Genomic DNA, 19,394 nt, shown 5'->3' with positions numbered 1-19,394 from the left:
AAGACCACACCCAGCCTAAATGTGCATATAAGAATAAAAGAGAGAAATAAGGGTGGAATAAAAAGGAAATTGGCTAATAAGTGAGACCTCAAGGTTAGTTTAGTGCCAAGGAGGCTTAGTTACTTGATATGTCCATATGTATCACACCAACCCCCAAGCCTACATTACAAGCCTAAAAAAGTCCTATAGTGATCCTAACTTGACTATCTTAATGCTAAACTAAAGAAAATAAGGTCAAGCCTATGGTATTTGACATGCATTGATTAGAACTTATCTTTTGAGTGTGAGTGTCTCTTGATCATCCCTACATTAACATGCATTATTTTATATGAGTGAGTGGGACATTCTTGTTGTGAGGGCACGCGAGTCATATTGCCAGCTATTTGCTTATTTTCGGTAGTGTAACTTGTATATATGAGTGGTTGTCTGTTGCTGATGTAATTGCCATACCTTGATCCCATTGGGTCACATTGTTGTGCTTCAACTTCATACCCAGTTTGTTTTGAAAAGTGAGATAGGAGGGGATGTTGTAATTTGAGTTTTAAGTGTTGAGTGACTGTCTTGAATAGCTTAGATTCTCCTAGTTAAGCATCATTTTTGTTTTTGTTGTGATTTATTGTCTGAGCACATGCAAACATTCTAATTTTAGGGTGTCGATGTGTTATAGAAATATAGCACTTTCAATGCTTAAAATAAGGGAAATATGTAGGTTTGTGAGGTTATTTTGTTAGATATGATGTGTTTTGAGTATGTTTTGTAGAAAATTATCTTTTGGATAATAAGTTCATGAAAAAGGTGTTTTTGGATATTTTTAGAGCAATTATGGATGTTCGGGACACTTTCGGCATGATCATGATCAAAGAATGTTTGAGAATCAAAGAAGAGCTGAAAGGATGACTCCCGACACCTACTAAGTCAACTTACAGACCGTAAGTAGGACCTATGGACCATAGGTAGACAAAGAAGTGCCAGAAGTCCAAAATCCCGAGAGCTAAACTTACAGAATTTTTTCATCCAGTGCCTACGTCTTGTACTTGTGCCCAAGTCCAGGACCACAGGTACTACCTGCGCCTAGTGCCAGACCGCAGGTACAGACCCTATGTGGCCACATACTCAATTTTTCCCTATTTCATTCAGGCTTTGGTTTTAAGATTTCCTCTTATACTATAAATATCATTTATGTGTTTCTTAGTAGGAGTTACACACTTTTGATACACACAAATATATTTTGATTCCAAGATTTGATTTTGATCTTGGGATGCTCTTGTATTAACTTTGGTTCATTAATTTAGTTATGGCTGTGGGTTTTTACACTTTTTATCATTGTGATTTCATCTATGTTTTTGATTATAACTGTTATTGATTTTTTCACAAGCATGAGCAGCTAAAACCCATTATTAGGGTTTTGGAAACCCTAGCGGATTAAGAAAGTAGAGGAAATGCTTTTGTTGTTCGGAACCCATAACAATGCTTTATGTTTGTTATGATAGTTTTCTTAATGGGTACACACATTAATATCCCGCCTAGATATTGTTGCTTACTCCAAAAGAGGAGCAGTGACTAGGAAAAGATAAAGACAACAATAATTTGGAGTTTAACTATCGATCCGCGCTTTTAGATTCTATCTTAGTAAGATGGTCTGATTTTATCTAATAACTAGAGACTCAAAAGGTAATAGTTAATTAGGATCAAGACAAGGGTTAGTAATGTGACATCCTAAGACTCAAAAGGTGAAGGGTGAAATCCTTCTGCTCATCCAGAAGACTATAGAAGGTACATAAATTATCGATTTTCCATGCAAGGTATCGGGTTGGTTCAACCAAGCACGATAAGCCTACAGAGTTGAAAATCCAGGGGGAACACAATCCTAGTGTTCACCTACACTAATTACAACCGAAGTTAGTATAGTTACTTGCTCAAGATTACTACATCAAAAACCCTTATTTACTTTTCTTATTCTACCTGCCAACTTCAACTGCTAAGATCTGCAATTCCATGTGTTCCCTTGGAATTTGACCCCAAACTCTGTTGGGTTACTATATTTTGACAGTGATCATATCATTATCTAATAAGAGGTATTGTTTAGATGTTATCAATGACTCATGGTGACGAGTTGTAATGAAACCTTATGAGTCGTATAGTGACTCGTAGTCATTGACAACTAAATTCCATTTTTAAATTGAGGGCACTTTGGACAATCCCCTTCTTACCCAACAAAAACCCCACATTCATAAAGCATGTGATAGGGGTTATTTCTCATTCATAACGTAATCAAACACTTTCAAAGCTCTCTCAAGTCTCTCAAGTAGCCATACTAAGGGTTTCCAAGAAGTAGGTCATCCAAGGGCTCAAGGGTTAAATTCTTTTCATGAAACTTGGCATTCTAGGAATGTTACTCTTTCCTAATTTCTAATTTTGTGAAAAGCATGTGTTTTAAAGTGTTGCTTATGAGATATTGATATTGGTTTTGCAACAAAGGTTGAGGATTTTGAATGCTTATTAATTGAACAATATTTCCCATGGCTTACATATGACTATTCATGCTTTAATTATGGTCTTGAATTTGTGGGTGCATGGGTATGGTGAATGAACTAGGGGATTGTGATTTTCCCCAAACTTGTGACATTTGAAGTGGTTATGACCTCAACCCCATATTGTGAAATTGGTTTTGAATATGAAAAGTATGTACATTGAACTACTCTTGAATTATTGCATAATGTGAAAAGATAATAAAGCATACTGATTTTGGATTGAACCTTATAAGGTTGTGTAATTCCCCAACCTAATTTTTAATTGAACCAAAAGGGGTTATGAATTCCCCCTAGTGATGATAATTAGTTTGGCACGGTGATGTTACCTTGAAAGTGTATTTGGTATGACGATACCAATAATATATGCCTAAATGTGTATCATGGTTCAATGAATGGAAGTATGAGATAATTATTTTAGTTGCGCTTTATTGAGGGTTATATAGCTGAGTTGTTAAAGTGAAGGTCCTGAAGGGCCGATACTTGAAACTGCGGTTTCTGATGTGGGGGTCTATATGACTGGGAGGTTTGATTATCCCTTATTAATATCATTTGATTGAAAGGTTCGAGTCCCCTACATTATATTATATGGTTTTGTGCTTGCGTCACCTTGATGTGATAGGTGGTTTGAGTTCCCCATAGTGCATATATATACCCTCTGGTTCATGCGGCCATATTCGTGGGGACCTACCAACCATTGTATGTTATGACAGTTGAGCTACACAACCTAGGATAAGGTTTTAAAGTGCATACTAACCCTTTTTCCCTACCCAACACGTGATGTATATATATATATGTGTGTGTATTTAAATATGATAATGTGTATTGGATTTTGGATGGGTTTTGAATTAATATTCATGGAATTATTTTATCCCTTATTCCTTAGTCACAAGCTATCGCTCAAACTGCTAGCCACCTCCGAATGCTGTATCCCCATACGATGCAGGTACTAGAGATACCTCTACTTTTCCTGCATAGAGTTAGGTGGATCGGCTCGGTTCGTTGGTTCTTTGTGGTGATGTGGTGAGCTTCCATTCTTCAGAAGACTTAGACATTTCATCAGTTATTATCATAAGTTCTAATTGAGAGTTTCCATTATCATTAACATTATCATTGTCATTGCTATCTGTCAGGGTCGGGGACATGTATCGACCAAGACTGGTTTTAGTTTTCTTTGTGTAGAGGCTTTGTTGGATTACTGTGGATTTGGGAGATATTTACTAGTTATCGATCACAGACTTATCTTTTATTCTTTAGTCTGATCTTGTGCTATCTTGTTATATGTCAAGAATTCATTCGACATTAGGGATATCATATTGTTTGGTTAGGTGCAAGGGAGTGGTCTCCGATCCCTAGTGGACTTGAGATACCCATTACGGCCAGGCCCTGGTTCGGGTTGTGATATATACTCAAGGGAAAATTCTTTTAGTGACTTAAGAGATGATCTAAAATACCCTTAAGCACTAAGGTATCAATTAAGCTTTGTGGAACCTGAGCTTGACCTTCACCCCATGTATGATAATCATCCCTGTAATACATGACCTTAGGATCTGAGAGGCATCCTTAGCACGTCTTATAGATGGGGAAACTCCTCGTGCCCTCTCTCTACCTCTAGGTCAACTATGACCCCTACCTCATCCGTAAATTGGGGTTCCCATATTGGTTATTAGCTCAATATCTCTAGCCTTTTCTAGACCTAATCCTCATCACCCGCAGAAAAAAGAATGTAATACAATTGTAGAATGTTAGGTATGAACAACCCGCATGACAAGGACCCAAGTTAGAGAAGTTTTCCTAAAGATATCTTATAGCCTGTCGAAGTTAGATATGGACATTTACATAATGATCCGTAAGAATCTACTACATATCCCACTCTTACACTTATGAGATCGGTGACATTGGCACTCTGATACCAATTTGTTATGACTAAAAATGGATTAGGATGGCACTTATCGCTTCCCAGCCTTGATAAGTAAGCCAATCACCAAACTGATAAAGAAGAACTGAAATCAAACAATAATATAATCCAAGACAATACTTCTAGAATGAAGTTAAGCCATATTATATATAAATGTGAAAGTCAAAACAAACATTACCAAATCCTAAAATTTGATGTAACCAATATCAGAGCATCTAATACAAATATCCTAAATGAAAGAAAAATACCCGGTCTATCTCTGAAATAAAAGTAAGAAAACAAAGAGATAGAGGAGGTCTGGAGCCGACTCTGAAATTTTTTGATTGGGCTAGTATCTCGAGATTTCATAAACTACAATACATAAATCAACCTTTATTAGTCATAATCATGCTAGGATTTGCCGCAAAAGGTTATAGTAGGAATGAGTATGGTCCACTTAAACTTTGTTGGTATCACAAGTCGACTAAGCAAAATAGAAAATAATATAAGTAAAGAAAACTATGAGCATGTTAACTGCAAAGAGAAAAGTCCCAAATAGTAACTCACACTGTCTCCACTAATAGTTCTAATATATATACAAAAAAAAAACAACACAAATATACATGAAAAGTACAAAGATACTAAATACAAGTCAAGGGGAAACTAAAGAAATCATAAAATATGCATATGTAATGCAATGATGATGAAATGAATAGTGAAAGTCATTGAATGACTTTCTATATAGATCTATCGAGCTCGCAGCTCTCAAGATACGACCTATGGGGGATTCATGACCCATATACTATAGATCATATCTCAAATATCCACCTATATCTCCAACTCGTATTGACGGAGTGGGTTTTTAAAAAAATATGTCATTCTTTTTCAAAATAGTGTTCCTTAATGGTACCATTATCTCATGAATTTATACGTATGAAATAAACATGTAATGGTCACAACCAAATCAGTATGTTGATTAAATATGTATATATATATATATATATATTTATATATATAAGTAAGCTCAGAAATCAACTCAATACGTCCACAATTCATGATTATCAACCCTAATTAGGCACCATCTGAATAAATATTCATGTATGACATTTTTAATAACATATCAACCCCTAACTTAGACATTTATTTCATAATAAATGCAAACAATGCTCAATAAGGCCTATAATAATAACTCAAGCCCCTACACGGTCATTATATCTAGAATAAAGGATTTAACTGCACAGATAAGGACAATGATATCAAATAAAGCCCCCAACATGGGCAACACACAATACCAGATATCATAAGTCAACAAAGACAGAATATAATCCCTTACTCTGGCACACAATAATAAGAAAATATCAAAATATAAATTCCATAGTTATCTTTCTCCAATCCTTAGCATGCTTTACTTATTTATTAACTATCCGGCTCAATCTAAAAGAAGTTAATCCATAACCTACCTTGAAATGGTAAAATCTAAGCCTAAAGTATTTTCAAATAGAGCTTTACCCTTTTGAACAGCCTCAAAATCAACTACAACATTTGAAAATAGCATCTACGCCTTAAAAGAAAGCTAACGATAGCCATATTGCCTATATTTGAGCCGAGTCTAAAACGGGTTTGAAAAATGAGTTTGAAAACAAAAGAAGTAAAATCATAATGTTGTTTTATAAATAAATTCCCCAAGTTTGTAGGAGTCTATAGTTTAAAACTCACGTGAAAACCTTTTGAAATGAGGTCTAGAACGAAGAAAATTATTTTTAAGCTTTACTGATAAAATCTCAAAATTCCATTTCAAAATCATTATTAAAAGGTGTTTTCAAAGATGTAATCAATGAAAAATAATGGAAATATAATTTAGGAGTTTACCCAAATAACAATTGACAGATAACCCTAAGATATTGCTTCTTCTCGTAGCTTGGAGGTCCTAAAATGGTAAAAATCATGAAAATAGAGTTTATATACTCTTCTATGAATAGTCCCTCACAAACGTGGTCAATCCTTCATGTGCGTGAGGTCAACTTTGAATCATTAATGTTTGGCCTTCACATTTTCAAAGGTTGATAAATTAGGCCTTTACGTTCGTAATTGCCTTATTGCGTTCGTATAGAAGACTCGACTCGACCCTATTTACTTTTTGCGATTGCAACTCCTTTTTTTCGATTATGATAAAGTAAATCATTCTTCTCTGCATTCATATCTTAAGGCCTATGTTCACAACAAAGGAGCTGACTTGCACCAGATATCATTAAAAATGCTGATTTACATGTTTTCCAAAACCTCCGAATAGAACTTCGAGATTCATTTGGGATTAGTTATAAACACATCGTATATACTACCGGCTATTTTAAATATTGTGGACTCAATGACAATGCCATATTTTTTTTAAAAAGATCATTTTCAATAAATTAACCCCCTAAGACCTCTTTTTTACTATTTTTAAAATGGACGATCAAAATACAAAATAAAGGTCTTGAACCCTAACTAACCATGCTACTAACTGAACTATTTTAACTAATGGAGTTGTTCAAATCATTACCCAACACTCAAAATGTCAAATGTTGGCCAAATTCAATGATTTAGCTTTTTAAGCCCCTAAAAACTACAAACTCACCCAAATTATTCCCAATTATATCAGAAACTGTGCCTACCATCCTACACTCCAAAATAAAAATATAGAAACTGAAGGAAGGAAAAAATGGTCAAAACACATCTAAATTAAAATTCCACTAAGTAGATCATTACACAACCAAACCTAGGATGTATCTTGAGTTATTAATTCATCCATATTTATTTTTGGTTTATCCTTCTTCCTTTTACCTCTTCTGATTTTCTTATTTATTGAGTTTTGTTTGTAATAATGTTACTTGTTTGAAGGGTGTGACAAATGCCATCATATATCTATTTGGGATCTAAAGAAATTGGTATCAGAGACCCAGGTTAATTGGTTTCTTAAGTACAAGTTGAGTTTAGTAGAGTCTTATGGATTGAGGCAAGGACATCCATTATATTTCTTTGAAAGGCTACATGAATTTAGGAGGAATCTATTTCTTAAACTTTTGTGCATTCATAACTTTGTATGACTCAAAATCTCTTATTCTCTCTCTCACAGATGCTGAACACATGTTCTTCTATAGTTAGAGATTTAAAGATCGTGTCCTTGATGCACCGTAGAAGAAAGATTCAAGGCAGAGGTTGGAGTAGAGTTTATGGATCACCTAGAGGTCAGGTTAGGATTGTCTTTTAATGTGTCGTGAATTACGACATTTGAAATGCTTAAAATGGTGAATATTTTCAAGTAGGGGGTATTTTTTGTGGATATGAGGGGTTTTATAGTGTTTGTAGGATATATATACCTGCAGAAGGAAATTACTAACAATGAAATTAAAGAGGACTTGATGAAGGAAGACTCAAACATGAGGTCTGAGCATGGTCGGACAATGAGTGTTGTGACTTGTATTATCAAATGTATCTCAGGAGGATCAGAAAAAGAGATCCCATAATTGTATGGTGATAATATAATTATCCTTTTTTATCATTGGAAGAAAAACCTAAAACCAAGCCGCAAGAGCTAAGTATGAGTATCATTAGATAAGGGAAAATCACGACCGTGTAATGAACATATGGCCATACTTTGAGGTCGTAGGAGGAAGGCCCAGATATGAAGGTTATAGATGATTGAAGAGAGGACAATTAGATGAGAACTAGAAATGATTATGTGTAGTGGGAACAAGGCCGAATTGAGCATCGTACAAACCAAGACCTGAATATGGAAATCCATGAGTCAATCACGAGAACCCAAGGACAACCATGGGTTCTAACCACGATCATATCTTTCTATTTTTTGAGACCACCGACCCAAATTTTCTATTTGTAATAAGCTAGGTTTTATTTTATCTATAAATATTCCTTTAGGTTTTCTCTATGAGTTTACTCTCTTTCATAATTTACAACTCTATATTGTGACATTCTAAGGTATATACTTGGTATTTTATGGATATCGTTTATAGGGTTTTAATACAATTTAAGATTTTTGAATTTTATTCTCAATATAAGTTCATAGTAATATTTTCATTTATGAATTCTTTTTGTGTACTTGCAACTATAAGTAGGTAAATACCACAACTCGAATTGTGGAAATCATGATAAATTACTAAAATAGGTTAAGAGCGTGGCAATTCTAGACCAATGTGCTTGCATTTATTAATTTTATTCATTATCATTACTTTTTAACAATTGAAAATATTTGGTACTCACCTATATTCTAGACTTGCTCGAGAGAGAAATGTAGAGATTAGGAAAAGAAAATAACAATAGAGATTTTAAGCTATCAAAATTATTCTAATAACTTGAGCCATAAGATGGATATTTAATTTGATATCAAGAACAAGGGTTAAAATATGATATACTCGGATACCGAGAGGAAAAGAGTTAAATCCATTTAACCAAGGTTAAGAGACATTTAGATGAACCTATCTTATAGATTTTGTATGCTACACATTGGAATTATTTCCTAGCATGAGAAAAAACATGTAGTTATAAAGTCATGGTGATCACAATTCTACTGGTTTCTCATATTGATTACAAATCCAGCTACCAACAATTGTTACTACAATTTTATTTAACAAAATCCCCCTTCTTTTACTTATTTGACCATAACCTAGACAAATGCTTGATAGAATTTTAACCTATTCCTTATGGGATCAAACCCAACCTAGTTGTTCGTTCAATGACCGCTTTATATTTTTCAGAGGTTTAATTTAGGGAACATCACCTCTTCAGGTTCTAGGGTTAATGGGTCTATCGAGTTGGAGAGGTTGAGGTCTATGTAGAGACCACCTGTGGCCATATCTATGATTGAGTATTTCTTGGTTTGAGTGAATTAGGTTTCCTTTAAAAGACGGATCCTATTCTGATTTAGCATGCTATTTTGGGGCATTAGACTCCAAATACACCTGTAACTATTATACGCTTTTCTAGAGTTGATGAGATATTGCTAGGGATAATTCCACGTCCAGTGACCTTAGCCTTTATGCCCATTAAAGAAAATAATAGGTATATAGAGTTCATGATGAAAAATCCTCCTTGGTTCAATGGAGATCATAATTTGATGCTTATAATTCTTGCTTGGTTGCTATGAGAGGTTGCATAAGCTAGGTTTTGTAGACTTCAATTGAGTATATTTCATTGTATTTTAGTTTTTTGGGCCTGACAAGTAGTGTGGAGAACTTTGGTATAAAGTAGACCCATTAGATTACCTTTTATTTCATAGGATTAGTTTGATCGAGAGTTTCTCGAGAAGTTGTATGGAGGAATAGAGACCCTGAATTTAATGATAATGGTGATATGGAAGGTAGAGTCTTGGATCTTTATGATTATACTCGGAGATAGTTAGATTATAATGGCCTTTCGAGTCATTTGGGCTTATCTCAGCAGGCTTCTACTCTTTTAAATTGATTTTTATGTAGGGACCTTGAGCACTACATAAGGGATTGACCTCATCTTAGATATAGAGATGCTTTATCAATTGCTCTATGAGATGATGGGTCTTAGTATCATGTTTCATAAGATAGACTCAAGGTAGGAACTTTTGGTATAATAGCCACAAGTATGATTTCTGTACGTGTTTGATATGTCTTAGTAGTGTTTGACTATGGTCCTTTCTTTTATGATGTGTTTACTTATTCAACAATGAGTCTAGATATGATTCATGGGTTTTTGCTTGGTCTATTAATATTGCTACCTAATAGATAATTATTTCATGATGGATCGAGTGTGTAGATCCAATGTTATAAACTATTTGGAGTATATTGCTGAATTAGGTTTGATTTTCTTGAGTATTATAGATTTTGGTATATTTGGGTATGATCTTCTTAATAATAATATAGTGGTTGATCGATTATAAGTTTTGACATATAAAGATTATATGAGGTAATTCAGAGTTACTTGAGGGTTGTGATATAAGTACTTGAGAGTTGTGATATAAGTTTGGATAGATGGAGTGATTTGATTATTGGGATGGTTAGTAAGGAATATAGAAAGCTACAACTGGTAGACTTGTATAGAATTATGTGTAGGTATTAGCAATAGTAAGTGTGCATAAGTAGTTTGTTTTATAGAATCACATTAGTATATCTATGGTTTGGATTAGCACATTGATGATGAGATTGAATTCGTGGGATGACTAGTGATACTAAATAGATTAGGCAAGAATACTTTATGATGGATCAAACATAAGATACAATAAAATTAGAAAGATTACCACTAAAGAATTCTAGTTGGACAAGGGATGATTGTTAGACTGTCAAGCCTTATGATTTGCTACTTACTTAGTGGTGAGCCTTTGCTTTTGTGAATGAAATATTTTTTACTGGGACACTTCTTAGTCAGACTTGAAGGATTTTAGTTTATAAGGACCTTAGATTCTGATTTGGAAGGAGTTTTGAATAAAAAGGAAACTTATTTGTAGCATTTGTTATTTCTGTAGCTAAGCAGCTTAATGGAATGGTCTAGCTCATGTTTTTTTTTAAGAGTATGTATTATTGCTCCATGATCCTTGTGTTAAAGAATTTTAATTAGGAAACAAGTTAAGAAATAGACAAGGACCTTGTGCATAAGAAACTTTAGATATGTTTAGAATTTATCTTTAGGTATGCGTTATAAATTTTAGATCCTAACAGTGTGGTTCCTCAGTGGCTTATGCGAAGTCTATTAATGACTTTTTTTGATTTTTAATTTATGGTTCAGGCGTCCATCAGTGAGATATAGTGATTGTTGCACTTCTTTCATGGTTGACTATCCTTGATGTGATATGTTACTTATGTTTGTATGATCATAAAGACTTTTTATTCTATTAGATTAGTGAGGACTTTGGTTTTATCAATATCTCTCAGTCATTGAGGTTGCATGGGTTATTAAAATGATTTGTATAAGAGCTTTGGTGTTATACAATTTTTTTTGATCATTCTCGATTGGCTCAAAGGATTAAACATAAGGATGGGATTGTGGATTGGAGGCCCAAGTATGATAAGTGTGACTTTTGAGGTTTTGTGCGGTCTTGGTGTCGATTTCTAGCCAATTACTCAAGGTTGAGGATATGATTTTGTTTTATTTGATAGTTGTAGTATCAACCTTGAGTATGTTGACTTAGTATTTTGGTGAGTGGTTGTATGGTTTCATGAATTCTTTGGCATTATATGGGTCGAAGAATGATTTGGGTTTTGTGGTACAGTCCAGCATCTTGTGGTGTCTCGGTCAAGTTTAGATTAGCTTAATATGCTCAAAACTTCTGTTGTGTTCAGCTTAATTTTGAGTTTAAAAGAAGTTTGATAATAAAGGAATTTAGGTTCATTGAGAAATTTGGCCTTAGATGCTAGTGTTGTAACCTAGTGAGTCATGGTGTGATAGATTTTTGGTTCTATAGTAAGAGCGGTAGTTCTATGATTATGACTCTTCTTTTGAGTGCTTACTTGAGGTTCTCGAGGATATTTTCTATCCATTTTCTATTTGATGCTTTCCTCGCTTGAATGTTGAGGAAGAACATGAATCTTAGTGGTGGATAATCTAACAATGCTCATAGTGAATTTTAGAAATTTTGGTCTTTTGACCATTTTTCTTCCCTTTTTGTTGCTTGATGTCATTTATGAGTTGCAAGAATAGTTGGCATGGTTCCCGACGTGTTCGAGAGTGATTTAGTTTTTGGTTTTGGACATTATTAAAGGAATTCATTTCACTTAGGTCCATATGTTGTGATCCAAACTTTGAATGGTGATTTTTTAAATTCATTAGTTCCAGAATGTCAATTTGGGGTTTGAAGTGTGGTTAGTTTAGGCCCCGAGACTTGGTTTTTCATTTTGATTTCTTAGACGAGAAACTAGCTAAATAGCCTAAAAAGTGTCCCAAGGACTATTTCATTGTAAACAACCTCTTTTTGAAAACTAATGGTTCCATTGAGTTCGAAATGTCAAAATAAGCCTAGTAGCTTTATTGGTTTGTTTTGTGGGGTCTCAAATGAATCCCAAGGGTCTAATCAGAGAATTTTTAGGCTTATAATATGATGATATTATTTCTGGTCCAGCTAACTTATCTTCTTTGCTTTTGCAGGCCCCTGGCTACGTTCGCAGAGAAGGAAGATAGTAGTCATCACGAACGTGATAGTGGGAGGTGTTCGCAATAGGTAACTTTATTATTCATCACGATTGTTGTGTCCCGACCATGTTCGTGAAAGGTTATGATGGTCCAATTTGGGTCAGCCTTCACGCATTTGTGATGGACTGATCGTGAATGCAAGACTCAGGTTGGGTTGACCTTTACATTCGCGAAGGGTATTTATTTCCTAGACAGAGTATAGTTTCCCATCTTGTCCAAAAACCTATTTCTCCACTTTTGGATTTTTAAATCCCGGGTGGTGGCGATTTTAGGGGTTTTTTCATCAAAACTCATGTAAGTATTTTTCTAAACCTTTATTTTGTCAATTCCCAATGATTTCTCTACTAATCGATCTTCTAATCCTTAATTTTAAACATAATTTTAGGGGGTTTTCTCGGTAAATTGTAAAAAAAGTGTTTCTTCAATTTCGAGACCAATTTCAACTCATTTTTAGTTGGGTTTTTGGATCTAGACTCGTCCTAACATGAGGAAAATGATTCTTAAATAAAATTCCAAATTTACCCTTGAATTTTTTGAAAGGTTTCTTGAAATGATTTTATACCCAAAACTAAATATATAGATATGGGTATCGATGGACTTCTTTTGACTTGTAGATGTCATATTCGATTAGATGGGATGTGTTTGGTAATGATTCTAGGGACTAAAGATTCTAGTGATGCCTTAGGCTGAGTTTTAACTTGCGAATCTTCTTTAAAGGAAAGTTGAGATGTATCTTGACTTTCTTTGAAGTATTTATATGTTCTATGTTTGTTTACTTGTATTTATGAATCCTTTAAGATTGGAATCTCGCTTATATTATATGAAAAACATCTACATGGGTACCAGAGTCTTTTGATGGATTGTAGTTATATAGTTGGTTACCTTAGTTTGTCTTGCTACTTGTAATTTATTCTTAAATTAGACTATAGATAGTTGGCTTATTGACCTTGATTATTGATGATGGATACTTAATTAGTAGCTTGAATCTTGATTATTGGGGTTCAGTATTTCTTGTCAAGGCATATTGTAAGACCCCGCAAAAATTTCTAGCTTAAATCAGTCCTTTAAGCTTGTTAGGGGTCCCAGACCTAGAATATATTAACTAAGTATTCAGGCTTAGTGTCATTTTAGCCTTCAAAAGTTGGCAATCTTATTTCATGACCTTTACGTCCTTTAAATGTTGGTATATAATTCATGATCAGGAATGTCAATAGGTGTTTCTGGATAAGTTTTGGGATTTTTCAGACTTCATTTAAAGCACATTTGGAATTCTAAACCAGTGAATTAATGTGATCTTGACGCATCGCATTGACTATCAGGTTGATAAATGTTTTCCCCAGCTCCCAGTGTCTAATTCCAGTGAATCGACGCGGAGTCAACGCAATGCATTTCTATTACGTTGATGCCAATGATGTGGTGCGTCGGCCTGCGCATCGGTAACACAGTTTACAGGTATTAAAAGGCTGGGTCCTCAGGGTTAATTAGGTCTTTTTCCTATGCCCTTCGGCCCCCAAAACACAAGATTAAATCCTTTGAATAGTAATTATAGTCATTCTTTCACAAATTTCCCAAGAACAAGAACGCTACGTGTTCAAATTTCAGATCAAGAACTCAAGAATTCACCATTAACTTTCAGAAATTCATCAACTAAGGTATGTGAAGTGTTCATCCAAGGGTCCTTCCACCCTTGTAGTTCAAGAAACTTTTTTAAAACTTCAAGTTTATGGATTTCAAGAATTCAATGTTGGGTTTGACTATGTTCATGTTTATAATGATTAATTGAGATTCTAATCCATGTTTTATGATATGTTTCATGTAAGGTTAATTGATATGTATGTAATATCATTAGGATCCATGTAAAACCCTTGAAATGGTCAATGAGGATTTGAATTATGATGTCTACTTGTTATTTAGTGTTATGTGCATATGTATGCTCACCAAGTGCTTGGTGAATTGTTCATGTGAACTAATAAGGGAAAGAAATCATGTCATGCTAGTTTATTTGAAAGTTATACCATGCAAGACTTTGATAAGATGTCTCTATAGATGCATTATGAATTCAATGTGCATGCTTATACTAAGCAAGATCATGTGATGCTTTACTTTCATGCTATCGAGTCCTGGGGGTATTTAATACCCAATAATTTAGCTGTTTACTTAGAGCTAGTGTCAATTACGAAGTAATCTCAGTAGTGACTTAATCAGTAGAACTCATCCATTTACATAAACCTAGGAATTCTCAGTAGTTTTCATAATTTAGTCATAGTACTCAGATTAGACCTCGATAGACTCAGTAAGTTAACAAAATTTAGTACTATTCTGTCAGCTCACTGAACTCAGTGAACTCAGTTCAGTTCAGTCAAACAGTCATATTAGTAACAATTCAGTCTATTCTAGTACAGATTAGAAATCAGTTCAGTGTCCATTCAGTTGGGAGTAGGATTCAACACTGAGTGAACCCAAGGATAAGGGGCTCACCTTCCAATAGAGGGTGTGGTCCTAAGAAGAAATTCTTGTATTCCAGAACTACGTAGCCAACGTAGGTTGAGATATCTCCCTACAAGACTAGGGTTGATATATCTCATTTGAGTTTTCCTACCAGCGAGGGTTGATAGAAGAGGTTCCTGTCAGAGAGGGCTAACTCACATCTTGTCTCTACCCGTGGCACGGTATTGACACCCTTCTAACTGGGGTTACAATTCGGACCCCAATTAGTTTAGAGAGGGGCATGTCGGTTAGATGATTACCTCCTACAATCTCAGTTTCAATCTAAGAATAGAATTCAGTTCAATTTTATAATTTTAGGACTATTAGATATAGTCACTCAGTTCAGTACAAAACTCAGTATAGTTCCACAAAATCAGGGCTGTTAGATATAGTCATTTAGTTATAAGTAATACAATATTAGTAAAGTCATATATCAGTTAATCAGTAATCAGATCCAGTATTCAGTACTATCACGATATCAGTTACAGTATATGTATTCATGCATGTACTCTCATTCAGTCATACTCATGTTATTCAGTTAGTATTGTTCATGCATATGAACCCATGCATTTCAGCCTACCTCACTGAGCATACCAGTACATTCTACGTATTGACGCATGCTTTTCTTTTGCGCTTTGATGTCTTATATCATAGGTTCAGACGCACGGGCTCCGAAGCACCCTTAGTAGTTCAGATTTTCAACAGTCAGTGTAGTGGTGAGTTCTCATAGTTCGAGGACATGGCTGTTTTCAGTATTTTAGTATTATTTTTAGTAGTTGGAGTTAGTTAGGGACTTGTCCCATAACTCCACAGTTCAGACAATTTAGAGGCTTTCCAGACTAGAGTATTTTCAGACAGTTGTTCAGCTTTCAATATTGATGTTCAGTTTTGGTATTATGATACCATAATCAGTATTATTTGTAGTATTGAACCTTATGGCCAGTTTTTTGCCTAATTTTTTCATATTACAATATTATTATTCAGTTATTGCAGCAGATACCAGTCATGGATTAGCTTGTGGTCCTTCGGGATTATGAGCACCATGTAGCATTTAGAGTACAAAATTGGGGCATTAAAAACTTGGTATCAGAGCCTAAGGTTTAACAGTGTCCAAGGAAGTTTGAAAGCCGCATCTAGTAGAGTTTTGTGCATGGGTGTGTTGTACGCCACACTTATGGACAGGAGGCTATGAGCTGTTTTAGGAACAATTTTCTTTCTTTTAGTATTCATGTCATGCGAGTGAGCATGACCTCCAGTAAAACTCTCAGTCTAATTTGATTCTTCCTTTCTCTTACAGAATATGCCTCCCAAAAGGACTAACAAAAGAAGGACTGGAAATTATTCAGCACCTCAGCCCATTCAGGCAGATCCCCCGGACGAGCACATTTCTCATGTAGAATTCAGGGCTACTTCACTACTCTAGCCAATTTAGTCGTAACTCAGAATAAATGACCAGCTGCTGTTCACTGAAATGAATCCTCCCTTATTCTCAGGTTCTAAGTCTGAAGAAGATTCACAGGAGTTCCTCGATCAGGTTTAAAAAGTCACAGATATCATGGGAGTGACTTCCAGTGAGAGTGCTGAGTTAACCACCTATCAACTACAAGATATAGCCCATACATGGTATAAGCAGTGGTAGGTAGACAGGGGTGCAGATACAGGGCCTATAGAATGGGAAGAGTTTGCTATGACATTCTTCTATAGATTTTTCCCCTTAGAGATGAAAGAAGTCAAGATGTTAGAGTTCAAGGCAGTATGAGTGTGAAAGAGTATTCCCTTAAGTTTACTCAGTGTAAGGACCCAAAATCTCATCCCGAGATGTCACACAGTGCTTAAGGCTATAAGTAGCCCCAAGCTAACCCTTTAAGCCTGTTACTAAGTTTAGAGCTTAATCTAACGACAAATAGAGCAAAACAAAGGTACCATCATATCATATTTCAAGTAAAATAACAAAAGGAATATCGTCTAAATAGCACAATACTGAAAAGTCTAAAACACCACTGATCATCTAGTCTGACAAAGCATCTACTACTCAAGCTCAAGAGCCATTGGGACAGACCTCAACTGACTCGAACTGATCTGAAAGTAATACTCAAAACACTATAAAAGCAAAAAAAGAGATGCAGATATAGATCGTCAAACCATGAGGACTCACCAAGGATAAAAATGTAGATGGGATGCTCGGAGATCACTGTCGCTGTTGAGATTGAGCACCTGAACCTATATTATGAGATAATGTAGCACACGGACGTATATGTGGATTAGTACTTTGAGGATGTACTGAGTATATGGGTGTGAAAGAGTATTAAAAAGAACCATATCATTAATCTTTTATGGAAATCATGCTTGCTGATATAATTGACTCATATAGCTTGAATAACTCAAAAATTTAAATCTCATAAATTATGAATAATAAAATGTATAGTATAAATATCGTGAGTCAATACACTTGGTTCTAAAAATCTGTATTTCTAGTCTCTTCTCAAAACATATGGACTAAGTAGTAACGTGCTCACCTCTGTATCTGAAAGCTAAGACTGTAACTTGGAAACTGAAATCTCAAGTAAAACAATATTTAAATAAGCTTGTGAGACTTTACACTCATTATCTAAAAATCTTTACTGACTAGTATATCTTTCAAAACTTTAGAGAAAATATTCAAAAGCTATTTAATTACCTTTACTAGCAGGGAAAAATACTTTCTTTAAGGGAAGAATACTTTAAGAAACTACTCTGAAAATCTTACTATTAGGGAGGTTCTCTTAACCGACATAAACCATACAAGCTACATGGAGTACAACATTTTTGTCCTCCTAAGGAAGAAAACTACACTTACCAGGGAGTATAACCTCAACTTAGAGATAACTATCTCGGCCTCGGGCCCATAAATCTCAATCCTACGGTAGCACGTAGTTCTAGGGTATGAAACCATAGTAACTTACCTAACTCAGTGCTAAATACTACTTCCTTTTAATTAGTTACGCTCATCTCATGGAAATTCATATTTAATAATCTCGTGGTTTATAATGAAATCAACTACAAAATCTGTAATCTCACTCAGTAAAGTGGATTTCAAAGCTACTATAACCATCACGGTCAAAACTTTCTCAAAAATCTCAACATACTCAAATCATGTGTGCTTATAGCACCAAAGTTCTTAAAATTACAATCTCAAGTAGGGCTTAATGACCCATAATTCAATCTCAGGCTAAGACGTATCAAAATTCATACTCGATATCATAAAGATTCATAAATCATATAGAAATCTAGAAATTTTTAGTAATATGCATTATAATCTCAACATACCCAAGTACTTCAATTTCTAAAACATTGAAACCATCATAATCCCAAGAAATAATAACATAGGATATAAACCTATACTTCAATTTCATAAGAAAACATGTAAAACCATATATCTTTTTAATTAAAACAAATTTTAGGCACAAGGACGAAAGAAGTGTCCTTGTTCAAACCCCACAAACCTTAGATTATGATTTTAGATGAACAAGATTGCTTGAGACTCTTTTTTGTACTTTTGAGTGAGGGTTCTTGAAGCTTTTGACTTGGGAACCTTGATTCTTTAATCAATTTGCAAAAACTATGGTAAAATCTTAGAGAAGGAATTGCGTCTTGATCTTGAGGATTAATCTTGAGCGAAAACCCTAGCTCTTGATACTTTGTATGAATCTGAAGTTCTATGATTCGTTTTGATATATCTAGGTGATAAAAAGGGTGGAAAAAGACCCAAAAAGCCCTTTAAAAATGGCCTTAAAATGCTGAACGAGAGCTGCGACAGCTCGTGCGATGGTCCGCCGCTAGCTCGATGGTCTGCCGGTCTGACCATCGTACCTGGTCCAAAATAGGGACTTACTACCTTAGTTACGATGGCTTAGACGACGGTCCATTGCTAGCTTGACTATTCATCAGCCTGACCGTCGTACTTGGTTAGTGAATGAGTTCTCTGCCTTGGTTGTGATGGTCAGAGTGATGGTACATCGCTTGCACGATGGTCCGTCGACCTGCCCATTGCTGCTGGGCAGTTCAAATAGTTCTCTAGACAGATTATGTACTTAGCCGCTCATGCTAGGTACACAATCTGCCAATATGGCTCTGATACCAGAAATCGGATCGTGAATATAATAATGTAAAACGGAGTAAAACAATCAGAAATTATAAAAGAGAGGTTTTAAAAACTTACAAGTTTATTCAAACTTCAACGGAAAACATTAAAAGTGATTTACAAGAGAAGAGATTGGGCAAGAGAATTTTCTAGAATCGAAAATTTTTGGATGCCTTCCTCTAGTTTACAAGCTGTCTTATATAGACAGAGAATT

The sequence above is a fragment of the Capsicum annuum genome, chromosome 3 (assembly GCF_002878395.1).
Source record: "Capsicum annuum cultivar UCD-10X-F1 chromosome 3, UCD10Xv1.1, whole genome shotgun sequence".
Taxonomy (NCBI): Eukaryota; Viridiplantae; Streptophyta; class Magnoliopsida; order Solanales; family Solanaceae; genus Capsicum; species Capsicum annuum.
This window is presented reverse-complemented; position numbering follows the sequence as displayed.